General features: G+C 38.7%; 3 long non-coding RNA genes across 4 annotated transcripts; 2 read left to right on the forward strand and 1 right to left on the reverse strand.

The window, feature by feature from the left end:
* Positions 1 to 970: 970 nt before the first annotated feature.
* Positions 971 to 4,695, reverse strand: LOC111255450 (uncharacterized). Of its 2 annotated transcripts, none has more exons than XR_002675492.2 (4): positions 4,409 to 4,695; positions 2,738 to 2,853; positions 1,676 to 1,798; positions 971 to 1,074 (listed from the first exon to the last, which is right to left on the reverse strand). It is a non-coding gene; the product is annotated as an uncharacterized LOC111255450 (long non-coding RNA). The 2 variants fall into 2 exon arrangements; XR_002675491.2 differs by having other exon boundaries at positions 1,676 to 1,810; positions 4,409 to 4,694.
* A 57-nt stretch (positions 4,696 to 4,752) lies between these two features.
* Positions 4,753 to 7,790, forward strand: LOC111242793 (uncharacterized). Its single transcript, XR_002670160.2, has 3 exons — positions 4,753 to 5,316; positions 7,214 to 7,242; positions 7,465 to 7,790. It is a non-coding gene; the product is annotated as an uncharacterized LOC111242793 (long non-coding RNA).
* A 1,756-nt stretch (positions 7,791 to 9,546) lies between these two features.
* Positions 9,547 to 14,653, forward strand: LOC111243019 (uncharacterized). The gene is made up of 4 exons (XR_002670263.2): positions 9,547 to 9,786; positions 10,509 to 10,671; positions 11,172 to 11,341; positions 14,440 to 14,653. It is a non-coding gene; the product is annotated as an uncharacterized LOC111243019 (long non-coding RNA).
* The last annotated feature ends 1,376 nt before the right edge of the window (positions 14,654 to 16,029 follow it).

Here is a 16,029-nt window from a genome sequence, read left to right on the forward strand (position 1 = left end):
CTCTTCGATCCATAATCAACAGCGTTACAGCACGCCATCAAAAAACTCGACCGGATCTCAGGAGCAGAAAAAGTGTTGTCTTTTACCATAACAATGATAGACGACCACACGTGTCCTTAGTTACTCGGCAAAAAAAATGCAGCAACTTGAATAAGCAATCATAGTTCACCAGCCGTATAACCCAGATCTTGCACCATCGAACTATCACCTGTTTCGGTCTCTGCAGAACTTTCTTAATTGATTTAAGCTAGTTTCGATGGAGGGGGCAGCAAAAGTCACTTGCTACTGAAGAACATTTTCGGATTCTAGGAATATAGCACAGGCTCATTAGCACTAGATCTCATTTGTGTTCTGAATGTAGTTGCTAATATTTATATTAATTGTCCCTTAATCAGACGCGCAGCCTACCTCATTTCACCGTTATTGGCAGAATGGTGAAGATCGCCAAATACGTGTTTCGGCCTAACTTAACAAGATTCCACTAAAAACCGCGCTTGTAAATTGTTCTGCCATTTGAAATGAGGACTTGTGGGTAGCCAAGATGGACTAACGTATATTCTAACGTTTTGCATATGTTTAAAAAATTATTGCATTGAACGGGGTCGCCTATACTCAACTTGTGAATGCGTGAACAGTGGTTAAACTCTGCTTTTTTTAGCCAAGGACCAATTAAATCGAAACAGGTCATTTTTTTTCTTAAGCTTTATTTGAGAATTTCTATAGATCGATTTATTACTTTTAAGGATTCGCCGTATATCGCAGGACATGCAGCCAGAGGTTATTTCCGAAATATTTTTACTTACATCAGGCCTCGAAGCATAGCTTCCGCAAAGAGCTTCTGCTCATGCGATTTCAAAATCGTCACTGTGTAAATATCTTAGTGCATATTAGCGTAGCTTTCACAGGATAAAAGACCATTACCACGCAATGACTGCAAGACGCATAACTTACTAATCAACATAGTTTTCCGCAATTTATTTACTCTAGTTCTTAAATAATTGTTATCCTAATACAGTTTGACGATTCCAAATATTGTGCAGTAACGATTCTTTATTTATAGAATTAGTAAATTACCTGAAAGTGAACAACCAACAGACTAGATTTATTTTTATGTAGACCTGAGTACGAAAGAGGACGTAAGTCTGATTATTTTATTATTTATGAGAAAATATGTAACCATGGGTGTACGACAAACCAATCATGTAAAAGCAATAAACGAAGTTGTATACTTGGATTGTTGTTTTGATTCGATTACGGTGATTCACAAAGAGCTCAGCTAAGACCTATTCGCTGTTGGAGTGCTCTCCTGAGGGTTCACATACTACATGCTGTAGAAACAAGTTTGATAAGCAAAGCACTGCGAATCCAGATGCGTCATTGGCTTAGACTGGGGGCTTGATAGAAACATGCTCAAACAATTAGCAGCTGCGGCAGGAACTGTACCTCTTTTTAGGCTGAATACGATACTAAATGATCATGTGCATTAAACGGAACGCAGAACTTTCATTGCAAGCTAAGGTCCGTGGGTTACTCCGTCAGGTAATAGTTTGTCGATGTATCCTATAAAATAAAACCTTTCATCACGAAGTAAATAAATTTTCTTCCCGCTGTATCTGAAGATGACCTAATAGTAACACAGTCATGTAATGCCTTGCCAGGTCCTAGAAGCACCTACTTTTAGAATACGGAGACCTTTTAATGTTAGTTATTCAGACTGAGGTAGTTGGATCCGCTTCATGTCATGCTGGTGGCAATCCGTGGTGGGGCGATGTGGGACAGCAGCATCGATCGTTAAACTCTGAAACATTTGCTGATGAAGTTGTGTAATTACAATGTTCGCCCAATGTTTACGATGCTACCGCAACCACTTAGGAATTGAATTGCAAAACCATTTCTAGAAAAAATTTTTGGACTTCCTACAAGGTTGGTCTTCACGAACAGCGTCATTACCCTCAGACTTTTGAAATTTATAAAATAGCACAGCAATTAAGTAGAGTTCGATTATTACATCATTAATTACTTAAGGCTCTTCTACCACCATCTTTCCCAATGTTCTAGACTCTAGTTTTAGCTTCCTCAGCAATTGATTTAGACAGCCAATGGACAACAAAAATACGGACTGCCTGGTAAAATTACTGGCCTCGGTGAGCTCTGTCCATTTAAAAAAAAACATAGTCTCTATTTATATAAGAAAAAAACTGTTTAATAAACGATTGCTTCTTTCTAAAGTAATCTAATGGTATGCCAGTAAGTCGGGGTTCATTTGGCAATTTTAACACGTCCACAAGCTCACAAATCACAACGAACAGCTGAATTGAAGGGTGAAATTGCCTATTTCTCAGTTCAGAGGCAAGCCAAGTATTCTTTACATAAAATAAGTAATAAAAATCTGTTCTATCCGCTTAAAATAAAACACGTTTGTTCACAGATTTTTTAATGCTGCCTCACCATAAACATCGCATAATACAAAACTTCTGTTCTATTATCATGTACTATGTGGAGCGATCGGTTTTTGAACAGCGCCTCCAAGTACTGCCATTGAGCCGGCTGAGTTACCACCGCACGCGTATGCAGAAAAATTTACAGTAGAGATATATCAAATTAGATCAAAGCAAGTCTCGTTCATTTTCGTCACAGCGGTTGCTTTTCGAAAGTTCGAGCTCAGTACTAATTGCACCTTAATTTTGCTAAGATCATCCGATACAAGAGGCGTACAAAATAAAAAAACAATACATACACACACATATATTTGGTAACATGAGTTAGTAATAACTGCATCTGTGGTCGAAATTTTCTTAGAAAGAGACGTCAGTACGACCTGATTTGCCTCTCGAGCTCTTCGCATGCGTGTTGCTGAAATACAAGACAAATTTTCACATACATTTTTTAATGCTGTTTTACCAAGGCAAATTGACGGCACGCTACGCTGCCAACAAACAATTGGTAGTATTACCTTAGCAGAATTGTTAAAGAAACACACTCTGTCATACATCATAAATTTCGTTGTGCCTGAGTACAATTTATTCCCCTTAATATCTTATCACATATTCAAATCGAACGATCCGATCTGTTATGCGGCTCTACGTCACCTACTCGCGGTCTAAATTCCGATCCCTACAGAGATATGAACTGGGTACATGTGGGCCACCAGACTAAACAGGCAGCTATTGTAAGGAATCATGTTCCTATTATGGATACGTTTTCAGGGGATCGCCACCCGAAAGCCTTACTTTGTGTTCTAGAATACTGATTATGTCAGCAAGAGCAAGGCCTCTCCCACTTACGGAAAGTGGGTTTTGGCCAGCAGAAAATTCAAAACTGGTCGACATAATAAACCGCTGCTGTTGTTGTTGTTAACCGCCCGCTCAAATAGACAAGGTGCGACCTATGCAGGATTCTGTTACCGGACAAGTATATGCCCACTAGAAATGTCAGCAGAGACTGATGTATGTAGTGTCAACGTTCTCAATTAAATATGACTGCTACGATGTAATACAGTTTTTGTTCCTGTCCACCATTTGGGACGCATACGGATCGAACTATGAAATCAAACTAGTATATTGCGGGACGGTGGAATTTCCTCTAAAACGTTGGTTCAAAGTGGAAAGCTAGGAAATTCATACTCTATTTAGCCTGTGGTATGGAAGTCTCTGTCTCCATCAGTTTTTTTATAGACGGCCTTTATGGCTCAGAATAGCAATTCGTAAAGCTGACCGAACAAAGCACTGGTCCTGATGCTTCCGACAATGACTGCAAGGTTGTACGTTAGGACTCTTAGAGTGAAACTGGTAAGACTCAGGAGGGCCAAGTGAGCAACGTAGAAAGAGCAAACTTGTGCTAGTCTATACATCTACTGAGCGAAAATGCAATTTGGGGGGTTAAGATTTGCTACAGGTACGAAAAGCATGTTCTTCGTTTTTATTGCAAGGAAGCTAGTTCGTATAGGGGAATTTGGAAGTATCTTTTTAACATAGTTTTTCGCTCGTAGTCTTTTTATTCAAGCCTGTTATTTTAAATTAAAATGTACATATTTAATGCTTAGAAAAATGATTAAAAAATTTATATAGCCATTCGTATTATTTTAGAAATATATAAACTTTTTGTAGGTAAATATATATCTATCTTAAAATAATTTGATAAATATACGATCTATGTTATATCGATGTTATTTAGGAAAGTGTCGTGATGAAATATACCGATAAGAGAAACTTAGGTGTTCGGGATAACTTGATGTCGCTCATCTTTACATCCTTGTTTAAAACTCCGTAATAAAGTACATCGTACATACAACAGGTATACTCTGCTATCGTTTAAATTTCTTTGAACACTAGTCTGTATTCAACAAAGCAACATGTAATTCGTACGACTATTAATACATATAACCTAAATATAACTTGAAGTTACTTACTTTTAGCTCCCTAAATATGCCACAGGTTAGAGGCTGGCTATCATAGTTCTATTGTAGACGGTCGTTTCACCGAACGTTCCTGATTCAACCGCCTAAGCACCGATAGAGACCGGGTCAGCCAGAAGAACCCACTTAGCCAACTTCTCCCATACCATTACAAAAATGACTGCACCAAAAAAGCCCATAACTTTTGTAGCAAGGGAGTCGCTTTCTTCGGTTTGGGCTTCGTAGTATCTAACCCTGAACGATCTAGGACATCAGCGCCAACAATGCATTTATATTTCTCTCTCTCTCTCTCTCTCCCCTTCGCGCTCTGCCAGTCTCTGACGCACGCGCGCGCACGCCTTTATGTCAGCTTCCATATTTTTCGTCAAATTTGAATAAACGATTACAATGGATGCAATTCTAGTAAACGCTGTGGTGAGAATGAGTAGAAGCCACGAACGACAGGGCGGTACGTACAAGCAGAAATGACATGGAGAAAAGTAGTTTTTCCATTTGAAACAGCTACAACGGCGCCGTCTGCAAGCAGTAACGAACTCGCTGTGAGCTTGCGGACAAAAAAAATGCCGCAATATTAGCAGAATTATTAAACCGAGTGTGACTGGACATGAACGAAGTGTATTTTGTCGTAGTACCAACGACACGAGCGTCAAATGAAATTCAATTTCACTTTTTCCACGCCCCAACGGGATGAGTTCATATGATCAGGTTTAACAACTACATAGAGAATTTCCGTAGCTGGCACTTTAATGAGTCACAATTTATTTAGAGGTTTATACAGTGAGAAGTGTATCCGTTTGTCAAGCAAACATAGATGCTCCTTGAACGAAAGCTGATAAAATTACTTCTGTGAATTCGGCACACCCTTTTGTTGCAGACAAAAACCGCGGACAAGAGACAACAAGGTGAGAACGGCTAATGAACGCAAATATTTGTCTAGGAAGCTGGAAGCACACCTTCAAGGTCTCTTACTGAAACTATTATATGATAGATACAATGACGTTTTGCTAGTTAAAGAAAATCATTAACTTCATTTAGTTATTGTGGACAGTGGGATTTGACGAATGTTTCTATTTTAAGCGAACGCGCTAAGCGATGAGTTCTCCGACTGTAAGCTGCATGGACATGACATTATCTAACGAACGCCCTGGTCCTGATTTTGCCTCGCTGTAGATAAATTTATTTTTAAAGGCTTCGTTAATATAATTTAAAGGTTTACCGCTCTTTTAGGACTTCCACTGCAGCTGGTGTATTTCTTTCATATAGTTTTCCACATCAGCGTTGCTAGGTTCACGAACCGAACTAGAAACGAATTTTTTTGAGTATTTTTTTCGCTGTATCGTGTTAACTGGCTGTTAGTTTACCAGATTTTACCAGACCGGAAGGTATTGAAATCGAGCCTGATGAAATTCAAATGTTAAACTAAAGATGAAATGTAGATTTAGTATGGAGTGCGAAAGCCTTGGACATCGCGGCCCACTTCGTATGTATGAAAAATATGACATCAGATGATTTATAAATGATTAGTATTCCTTCGAACAGGCGCTCCTCGGCCAGCAATAGGCCACATATGTTCTCCTTTGCAAGCCTAAAGTTCGAAGCTACCCTGTCCTGGGATATATATATTACCGGTCGAGCGAATACAGTAAGTACACAAGACGTATAGCAAGGGACTTAAGTTCGGACCACTTGAAGAGATCAAAGATCAATACGTTTACCCGCAGGCGAATATTGGCACATTGAATATTATTGTTTAAGTAATATTTGCCTCAGCCACTGCTTTCTAGTGTCTTGACCACTGATAGCTGAATAGCGCGGGGGTAGCTCTCTGTGAAGGTTTCACTTGAGTCACACAATTCGAACATTAGAGTTTCTGCTTCAAAGAGGCCCATTAATCTAAGCGTCTAAAACCTTAGTAGTTCTTTTCGTCGTGGGAGACGAACTGCTGGAACAATTCAAGATTTACCTCTTTGGGTATTTTCCTTTTCGATGAAGAAGCTCTCTAGCATTTATGCAGATGGTTATTACTAGAAGGTGAAGTGGAAAAAAATTCATAGGATTGATTTGACCATTTAGTAATTACGATTCATAGTTTTATGTCAACTTGCAGGATAGCTGATTCACTCAGGCAACGAAATAGCAGCTCGAATACTCTATACAACTGTGAAGTCATAAAGTGTATAGTAAAGTAAAGTAAAAAAAAGTCATCCTGTACGTTTTCTGTGACACTACTGAGTACTAATGAAACGTACAGAAATTGAAGTACACACGCTAATTATTTGTTAATTAATGAAGTGCAGGAGTGGACCTTTAAATAAACGATGATCGAACGACCAAGTTGCTCCGACGAGAAAATTTTCGCAGCGTTTTGAGCACGAACTATATAATATACAACTTTTAATGGTGTCGCTATATTGATATTAAATGTAATATTAGTGTACCCTGGAAACCGCCGCAATAGATACAGAACAACTATATATGAAAATGGCGTTCTTCGAGTAGCTTAAGCAAGAGGAAGGGCGGGCAAGGTCCTAACTCAACAAGATGAAGATAATGATGTGAGGTCTGTGTTTCTATTATAAAAGCAACTTTGAATAGATAAGATGACGAGGCACATAAGTATTTAGTGTAGCCTGTCTGTATTTAGAATTGAATATAGAACGGGTAACAAATTCCCCAAGAATGAAGATAAGCAAATGGGTGAAGATCGAAAATTGTTTTTTTGAAGGCCCCACTACGATTGAGTCGAAATAAAAAAATTAGTTCGGCCAAAACACCTAAACAATGATCTGTGTGTTTCAGCAACAAAAATAAAATGAGATTTTTTTGAGGTGAGTGTCTTTGCTTCAGAATAGCATGCCAATCTTGACAAAAGAAAACGCTCTTTAGTAGTTCTTACTTATTGATTATTGTCTATAGTAAATAGCATGTTCCAAGCACATTTTACTTGACCGGGCTAAAGCTAATTTGCCCCTATGTCAGCCTGATATATTCGAGGTATTTTCCCATAAGCTATCACGAACGTGCGGATTACCTGGATGTCTTCATTCAAGGGTATAACTCCCTGTAACTGGGCAGGAAATCAGTATGGACAATCTGGTAGCAGCCGCAATACCAGAAACCACCGCCGCCTTAAGGCACCTACTTTCCTTACGATGCATTCGTCTGCCAGCCAGGCTCTACGTCGAGCGATGGAAACTAGAAACCCTGAAAATGCTCCCGAACGAGATATCCTATACGTAGTAGCAGAAAATTTCTGCTCTCGCGGGATAAGAGTAGGTCAACAGTGGCTACTTTATCCTTGGATTGAACTGATGATTTTGCGGTACAAAGCGAAATTTCGACTTAACGGGAATTGAGAGCCGGCACTAAACGTCTATCGAGCTGATTACTAGAAACGTTTTACACACGAGTAAAAGCGATTTTGTTCATTTCTAATTAACCCGAATGTACCGTTTTTAATTCTTTTTTATAATAATAATTTTATTTGGGCATTTAGTCATGCTCCCTTTATTCTTTTCTGTTTTCACAATTTTCACCTTAATATTCCGTGACAAGACAGGAAAATTTATTTATAGGGCCAAATAGTAACAAATGTTCATTGAGCATATTTGTACCATCGCAAGCTCCAGTACATTCTGTGTATAATATCGTGTATGTTTGTTGCTGACTTAAGCTATCCGGACTCGCAGTTAAAATGTGGATCCATTCATTTATGGGGATTCAATCTGCCGCGTCCGAATTTACAGACTGACGCGAGTCGACAAGCCTTCACCTCGAACATTGAGCCCCGCTCTTCACGCATGCTAATCCTAGAAGTTATTCTAGTCTATTGCTTTTCCCTATATGCCGATACGGTTGATCACTCTACATGATCACGGCATCAGCTACCACATACTTTTTTTTTTTAGAAAAATTGTCATAATTGAAGCAGGTGAGGTTCTAATTCATTTAAGATTATCACTGTTTCTCTTCAGCCTACAGAAAACCCGTTTTGCCTCATTTGTTCAGGTCTTTCCATCGTTCGTCCAATATACAACAGACGCTCTTCTACTTGATCAGGTCAATTGATTGCCAAAACAACAAAGCTTCTTGAACCTTTACTAGGTCAACGTTAGGAAGATTCCAATTGACAAGTGAATGGATTTAATGTTGATTTAATTCCATCCGGTCAGCCCCCGAATACCTATGTCGGAATGGCAAGACGTTCGCGGTAGGTTTTTTCTCCAACGAAACGACCTAACCATTTACGGTTTTGAAAAAAGTATGACTACATTCAATACAGCCGTGGAAGTAACTACGTCAAAAGTAGCGATTATGTCTTTTATGGCTACTACGACGCCATAGTTGTACACGATGACACAAATCACCAAATGTGGTCTGTTTTTTCCGCATGTTGCTATCTATGACCAATCTTTTTACTCTGATTTCACCTACAAGCCCATTTTGTCTCAGCTATAAGCTTACATTTGCTGAAACTGCATACTTTATCCGTCTCGTTCCGCGTACCGGTGTATACGTAGAGTAACACAAACGAGCCTATGCATGTTATTACATATGGCCCAGCTAATAGATCCAGCAAAGCGTCGTCATAAGGCAAAATAATCTCAAGTATAATTTGACCACCGGAAGAGACAGGTCACTTCCGTTCAGGATGAGAGAGTGCTAACTGAAGAAGTTACGTACATTGCTCTAAAAGGGAAATAGCAAAATTGAAGGAGAATCGTAGGTCTACTTGGCCTCTTGGGCTCGTGCCAATACGACCCATCACCGCATTATTGAAGCAGCAGGGGATGTGAGCCCCGTAGGTACATTAATACAAGATAGGACGTACTGAGGTACATAGATGAAGTCAAATGTTTTCCTCTAGAAATGCGTGCTAAAAATAGTAGTTTTTCGCAGAGAACTTAGTTTTAACAATTTAGTGTTCTATAGATTTGGTGCGCATAGGCTAGATGCTGCGTATAGATACTTTTGACCTAGAAGCAATGATGTGTAGAATGACAATAAACAGGCAAACGTAAGTACTATACAATAGTAAAGGCCATTGTATAAATTCAACGTTAAAAAAATAAATAGAAACTGTATGCTGTACAGGTCACTCTGTTTCTCTCTAACAAGCGATGGTAGTTTTTCGAACTTTAAGAACTTTTGAAATGTATACGGGTCACAGTTGTGGTGCAATACGTGTTACTGGATTTTTTGTCGTTGTTGTTAGCAATGTGTTACATATGGTCATTTTTGAAAGAAATGTTGATTATTTCATTAGAATAAGGCGTCGTTCGGGTAAAAGAATGATGCCGATATATGTGCCATATTGCGTATAGTCATGACCGTAGACCAGCATTTACCATGGAGGATTGTGGTATCAAGTGGTGCGTCTAAATAGAACTGTTTCTCTGGCTTGTTTCTAAGACCGTATCTTAACGAACATGGACATTTCAATGAAATATTTTGAAAATGCTTGACATACCATTGCTAATGATTATCGTTATTTAGTATAAATACTTTTCACAAAGCTGACAGCTTAAATTCGGGTCCAAAAGCACTGACTAGTAGTATTCAATTTAATCCGAAAATAAATCGATAGTAGGTCAAAATTCACCAGGGTGTCGCTTATGTACGCCTTACTCGAAAAATTGTAGCGTAATTAGATTTTGGGCCGATAACAAACTGAAAATGTGAAGGGCCAGAATGGCCAGGAAGTGCAAAAGATGCAGAAAAACACGAAAGGTCTCAAAACGATCAACTGTTGGAGCTGATCCATACGACCCAATTGCCAGTTAATATTCTCCTTTCTAAAACGGCCATATTAAAAATGTTTTCCTTTTAACCAGTTTGCTTAATCTTGAAGCCTTTTATATCTAAAACCTACTAAGGATCTTCCGGTTTGTTTCATGGAAGTCCTTTCAAGGTTTGTCAGAGATCGCATGAGAACTAGCAATAACATAAAGCATCAACTTCAATCAAAAATGCTTTGGCTTTTTAATCTTTATGGGGATTCCCTTACTACAGACTGAATTTTACCTGATCCTCGCTCAAGTTCTGAAAACAATGCACTGCCGTTCGCTATGATGTGTACGTTGATTTGTTTTAGAAAGAACCGGCTTTCGTCTGGTAATGCCTGCTCGTAGCCCACCAGAGTCTTTCTCAATTTGAACGCATTACTACTCGTGTACAAGGATCATGTTGTGGTTATATAAGAACAGTGCGTACGTCATTACTTTGGGCCCCGCCGTTCGCAATCTCATCATTCATAGGTATATATATATATATATATATATACTGAAAAAATTGTTTACGATTTTGTTGTTTATACATATTTGTATCAGTACTGGTGTTGCTGCGTCGGTAGATAGCAACGCACTTAATCTATGGCTATGAATAGGGCTAATCAACAACCTTCAAAAAGAACAATTCTATGCTTGTGTATTGTTTACAGCCGCATTTATTGTCCGAGACAATAAATTTTTTTTATTTACTAGAGGCCACTCTGCGTAGCAATGGCAGGCGATCATTTTTACATTTGCAAATTTAGTAATGAATTGTATACCGTTCCCTGTTTATCCGCTGAACCCTTTAGCATAGCTGGAAAGGTACAATCACTTTTTTTTATTTTCTGTGAAGAAAGTCACTCCATTCCAAAGATCATCAAGGACAATTATTACGTATATGATTATAATACTTACGGGATGCATATAGCACGGTGGATAGCAGCTTTAATTTTCAAATACTACGCGTCGTCCGCGAATATTCACAGAATTTCCAGACGAACTCCAGTGTGCAAAAATCTACGTTCGTGATCCAATGCATTACTGGCACCCAATGATGCTATCTACAATGTACAGATCGCCGTCGATCACCCCCCAGAGAAACAATGGCTTGGAAAATCTATTATTTAAATTAGCCCAATTGATGCATGAATCGCTGGTACGTTTACTTCAATACTTTTGTGTTTCTATGTGACTTCAGTGTTTCTTGTTGAAATTTTTGTTTATCAGAACCCTCCAAATAAGATGCATAGAAACTTTTCGACTACGATTTACTAGGTAAATATCTTATTATTATTATTGTTATAACAATAGTTTTTACTACTGCTATTATTCACTACAGATATACTACAGTATACGACTAACATCTACCCTATTCCCTTCTTCATCATGGATTTAAAGATAATATTGGTAAAGTGTATTTTTTTAATCAAACATTGCTCGTGGAAGGGTTGTAGTGTCATGCCAAGAACCAGCCATCTGATGCAGTGGTTAACGGCGCTTAAATGAAAGACTCGAACCATCTAATTAGTCCAACACTTTTGAATTACCGATTTTGTGTAAGTTAATTAAAACACTTTAGAATTCACTAAGCTACAGCTCGAAGATCCTAGAAAGCCATTGTTTGGTTTGCCTAAACCTTAGCTTTCCCGTACCCTTGAGGAAAGCGATTGAACTGTATTAGACCATAAGAACGTGGCGACCACGATAAGTCACCGTTCTTCGAAATCAATTATTCGACAAGGTTAAATTTCTTCGGGTTTTATGGTCTGTTTAAAGCCATAGTTGAATAAGTTACACTTTGTGCAGACCGTTGCGAAGGGGCAAATTCAGCATCAGCTAAATACGTAAAAGGCGTTAACCCTTATGCATGACGCCACACCAAAGCGTCCGGCCCTTCATTGACACATCCCGAACAACTTCGATATTTTCCTCCGTTCAAGCAGTTTACAGCGGTCCTTGATGTTGTTTGCCATGAAGCGAATAGGGTTGTTGGGATCTTTTCTCAAATGACCTCTGATGCTCCGAAGGCGTAAACTTTACCCCAAACTACATACGAAACACTCGAGACGTTTTGGCGCCTAATCGGTTGTTGCCGGAAATTACTCCTATGAATGCAGTTCATTCGATATGGGTATTCCAGACAGTCCTTAAATAGATTTCGTGTGAAGCTCAGAAGGACCGACAGGACAGCGGCCACTGACACCCTGCGTTTGGCCATGTCACCTCTCGCTTATGTCAAGCGGTCTTTGTACTTTCGCACCGTATAGAATACGCGGCATTCAAGAAAATTGCACAGCGGCGAAACTCAAACAATTAAATAGAATCAAAGTCTCAAGAAAGTACTGGAATTACATTTAACGACCCCTAGATCGTCTCGTGTGTTTCCTAACCGACTCACTGCTGCTGTCTAGGGATTTGCGTCACCGCTCTCAGCTCTAAGCAACACGAGTCGTCAGAATCAATCCTGGTACCCTGGAACGAAAATTCGCAGAGGTCGATGGATGTTTCTTCGGCTCAGGTATGACCAAAACAGCGAATGAAACGAAACGAATCGACTAAATCGACATGTCGTGATTCATTTCGCCATCCATGGCTTCCACCGTCGACTCTGCAAGGAACCAGGTTTCCTTAGCCTGACGATAGGTGTAGCCGGTCTAAATGCGGAGACAACTGCAATAAATATAATGCCCTTTTTGTTCTCTGGTGACCTTTTACTACATTTGGCAAACTGCTCATTGTCATCAATTGAAGTTGTATTATGTAAATTATATGACGCACTCTGGCCTTGTGATGTATATATATATATGATAGCACATCACAAGATAGACTTATAATAGACAGAGATTCTTTCAAAAAGAATAATTTTAGATAGCTAAATTATCCTAAAACGGATATGATGTGATACATCAAGCAAGTTATAAAAACTTCGTACGAGGATTCCTGAAAAAAGGCGGCAGAGCAAATCTAAATGTATTCGACCCTACTGGCCTAAATTGTAACCTAAGATTGTCTAATAGATGCCAAGAAGGTGTTTGTTACGTGATGAAATTTCAAGCCGCCTTATGTAGGGCATTTCATGCTTACATGAGTAATATTGTGTACACCACCATATCGCAATAGCGTATAGAGTTCTTTCTTTAAGACCTCAGGATACGCTTTCTGTTTCGGTGACAAAATCCCGATAGTCCTATTCTGCACGGATGCAAACTAGACACGTTTTCAGACGAACAATGTTTATCGCATACAGCTTTTAAGTGAAAAAAAAGCATAATCCTGAACCAGCTAGACAAAGCAACTCGATGATCTTTAGTGATTAAAATTAATAAACTTTTATAACGCTGGATAATCGTATCGAGGTTGATGTCTATGTATTTGGAATAGGGACAGGATCAATGTAAATATATACAGTAGACTTACCCTTTTTAAAAGAGAACAAATAGCAGTGTTTCGCAGTACTCTCAAGAGCGTCATGATGAAAACTCAACAATAAGTTTGCTCAATCTCTTGTTGCTCAAGTTATATATATGGTATCGCAAGTAGCCATGCGAAGTAAACGTCAAACCTAGATTCGCTTTCACCCTTCAAAGGAGATGGCCTCTGTGAACTGGACTGCAAAATGGCTCGAAAGCCGACCGCATTGGCTCGAAACGCGGCAAAAAAAAAAAAAGAAATTCGACTTATGAAAGAAAGCACTACGATCTATCTAAAATTTGAAGAAGTGCTTTGTGACAGACCAACATAAGGTCGAAATTAATAATAAACAAACAGTCATCTTTGCGCGTAACATGTTCGATGCGCCAATATGTTAAATGATTTGGCTTACAAATGAGAGTTGGGATAAAAAGGCATTCCCAGCAGAAAATCAATGTATCCTGAATGCTTGTGGCTAGTTGTGTCATTGAAATTTTCTTTACACAGATTTATAGACTAGATACTTTACTTAACCAGTCGAACTTTTAAGCAGTGCTTTGTGTGCAATTTACAAAAAGTTTTAGCACACTAAATTAGTCGGAGAGCTTATGGCAAATGAATAAAGTAATGCCTTGACATGCTGACGAGAGGATGAAAAAGATATCGAATAGAAACCCGCAAAAACGCCGTCCGTGTGCACATAGAAATAATTACAATATAATAAGGGAGTACAAAAAATATAATGTATATATATAATATAAATAATGCTACACAGACAAATTCAATAAGATAGATTTAATACAGCTCACAGCTGAGATACAACTTACCAATATTATATTCCAGTCTGAAAGGGAACTGTGCATAGGTTCCAGTACTGTGTATAGCTGAAGACGGAGCTCTCTGGGAGTGTCTTAATGACGAAGCGACACGCCTGCAAACGGAAACTACACCGATTTTCGTCTGAATTTGACGAGCTTAGTACTTTAATATGTTATTGTTGATAAAAATATCCTGCTACTTGTCGTACTCATATAGAAGACCTCAATAAACATTCCGTTCTCACCAAAAAAAACTCGGCCTTATTTATGAATTCGTAGGTATATGGATCTGAATAATCTAGAAAAAGCAAGACAGACTCTGCTCCGCTTTGGTTGTTTCACCTGACAAGAAATTTCGCCCAAAACATTGATTGAGAACCCATTGGCCTATTTCAAACTGCTCAATATGTCAAGTGGCCAAGGTTCATGTATATATAATGATCCTAGATAATCGCGGACAGTCTTGAAGACGACAGGACAGTTTTCGGCCATTATTTTTGAGTAGACTGGACTTCACGAGGAAGAGCTTTTGACTGGAGAGCTCATGTCTGGGAACAGTCGTTTTCGGAGCGATAGACCATTTCCCTAGAATAGTATCGATTTGGTGTGTGAGCCTGAACTGGTAAGAACCAGGCCGAGGCTATGCTCCTATTAAACATAATCAAATAGATAGATATTCATTTCGAGGCTAGCCTATCGTAAGCTTCTTAAATCTCTGTTCCTAAATAAGTGCTCTCAATTTTCTTCCTATGATGCGGACAGGGGTTTTTCGCCTGCTATTTAGTAGATTAAGCTGTTCGGAGATAAATAATAGCCACTATAACAATTAATTAAAGCTCATGTATCAACTCGAATGAAGCTCAGGTACAACTCTTTATAGAAATGATAGCTTGCAAAAAGGTATGCTTATAAATCTTTTCAAGTTTGCACAGACCTCAGTGTATGATAGGCGATTTATGATACGAGCAATACTAATACTTGATATTTGAATCTGGTTTGAACTTCATGTTTATCATACGCAAGTGATACAGGCTTCTTACCATAGGTGTTTTTCAATTTTTGTGAAAAAGTACACATATTTCTCAACGTTTCAGTATCATTTTAGGTTAGGTAACTTTGCTTCATAGGATTTGGCTAGGAACGAGCAAACTTCACGAAGTAGAGTTTTAGCTGATTACAGAATTTTTCTTTCGTGACAAAGTATCGAGTCCATTTGCAAACCGGTGAAAGTTGGACTCACAAAAGAACTCATGACCGAATAGCATAAGCAAACGTAACGTATAAATGTTAGGAGATTACACGGATCATCTCCGGCATTCGCTTGACAAGTAGTGCCGATTAACGAATACTTCTATTATAAAAGCAGCCAGTGAGCAGAAGAACGATCTGTTCGAGTACTGAATGGAAACCCCTGCCATGCTAATGGTATATTTATCTTCCTTATACAGGAACAGAGGAGGATGAGTGAAGATCGGCAACATCAAAGTGGGAAAATCACAAGCAAATTTAGTTCGAGCTTGATGTTTAAAAGTCAAGAAATGGCACTTTTCAGTCGGATTGCATACATATGGTGCTCGGTGAATCTAACAAAAAGTACTGTCTCACATTTATCATT

The sequence above is a fragment of the Varroa destructor genome, unplaced genomic scaffold, assembly GCF_002443255.2.
Source record: "Varroa destructor unplaced genomic scaffold, Vdes_3.0 BEIS01000001.1, whole genome shotgun sequence".
Classification (NCBI taxonomy): Eukaryota; Metazoa; Arthropoda; class Arachnida; order Mesostigmata; family Varroidae; genus Varroa; species Varroa destructor.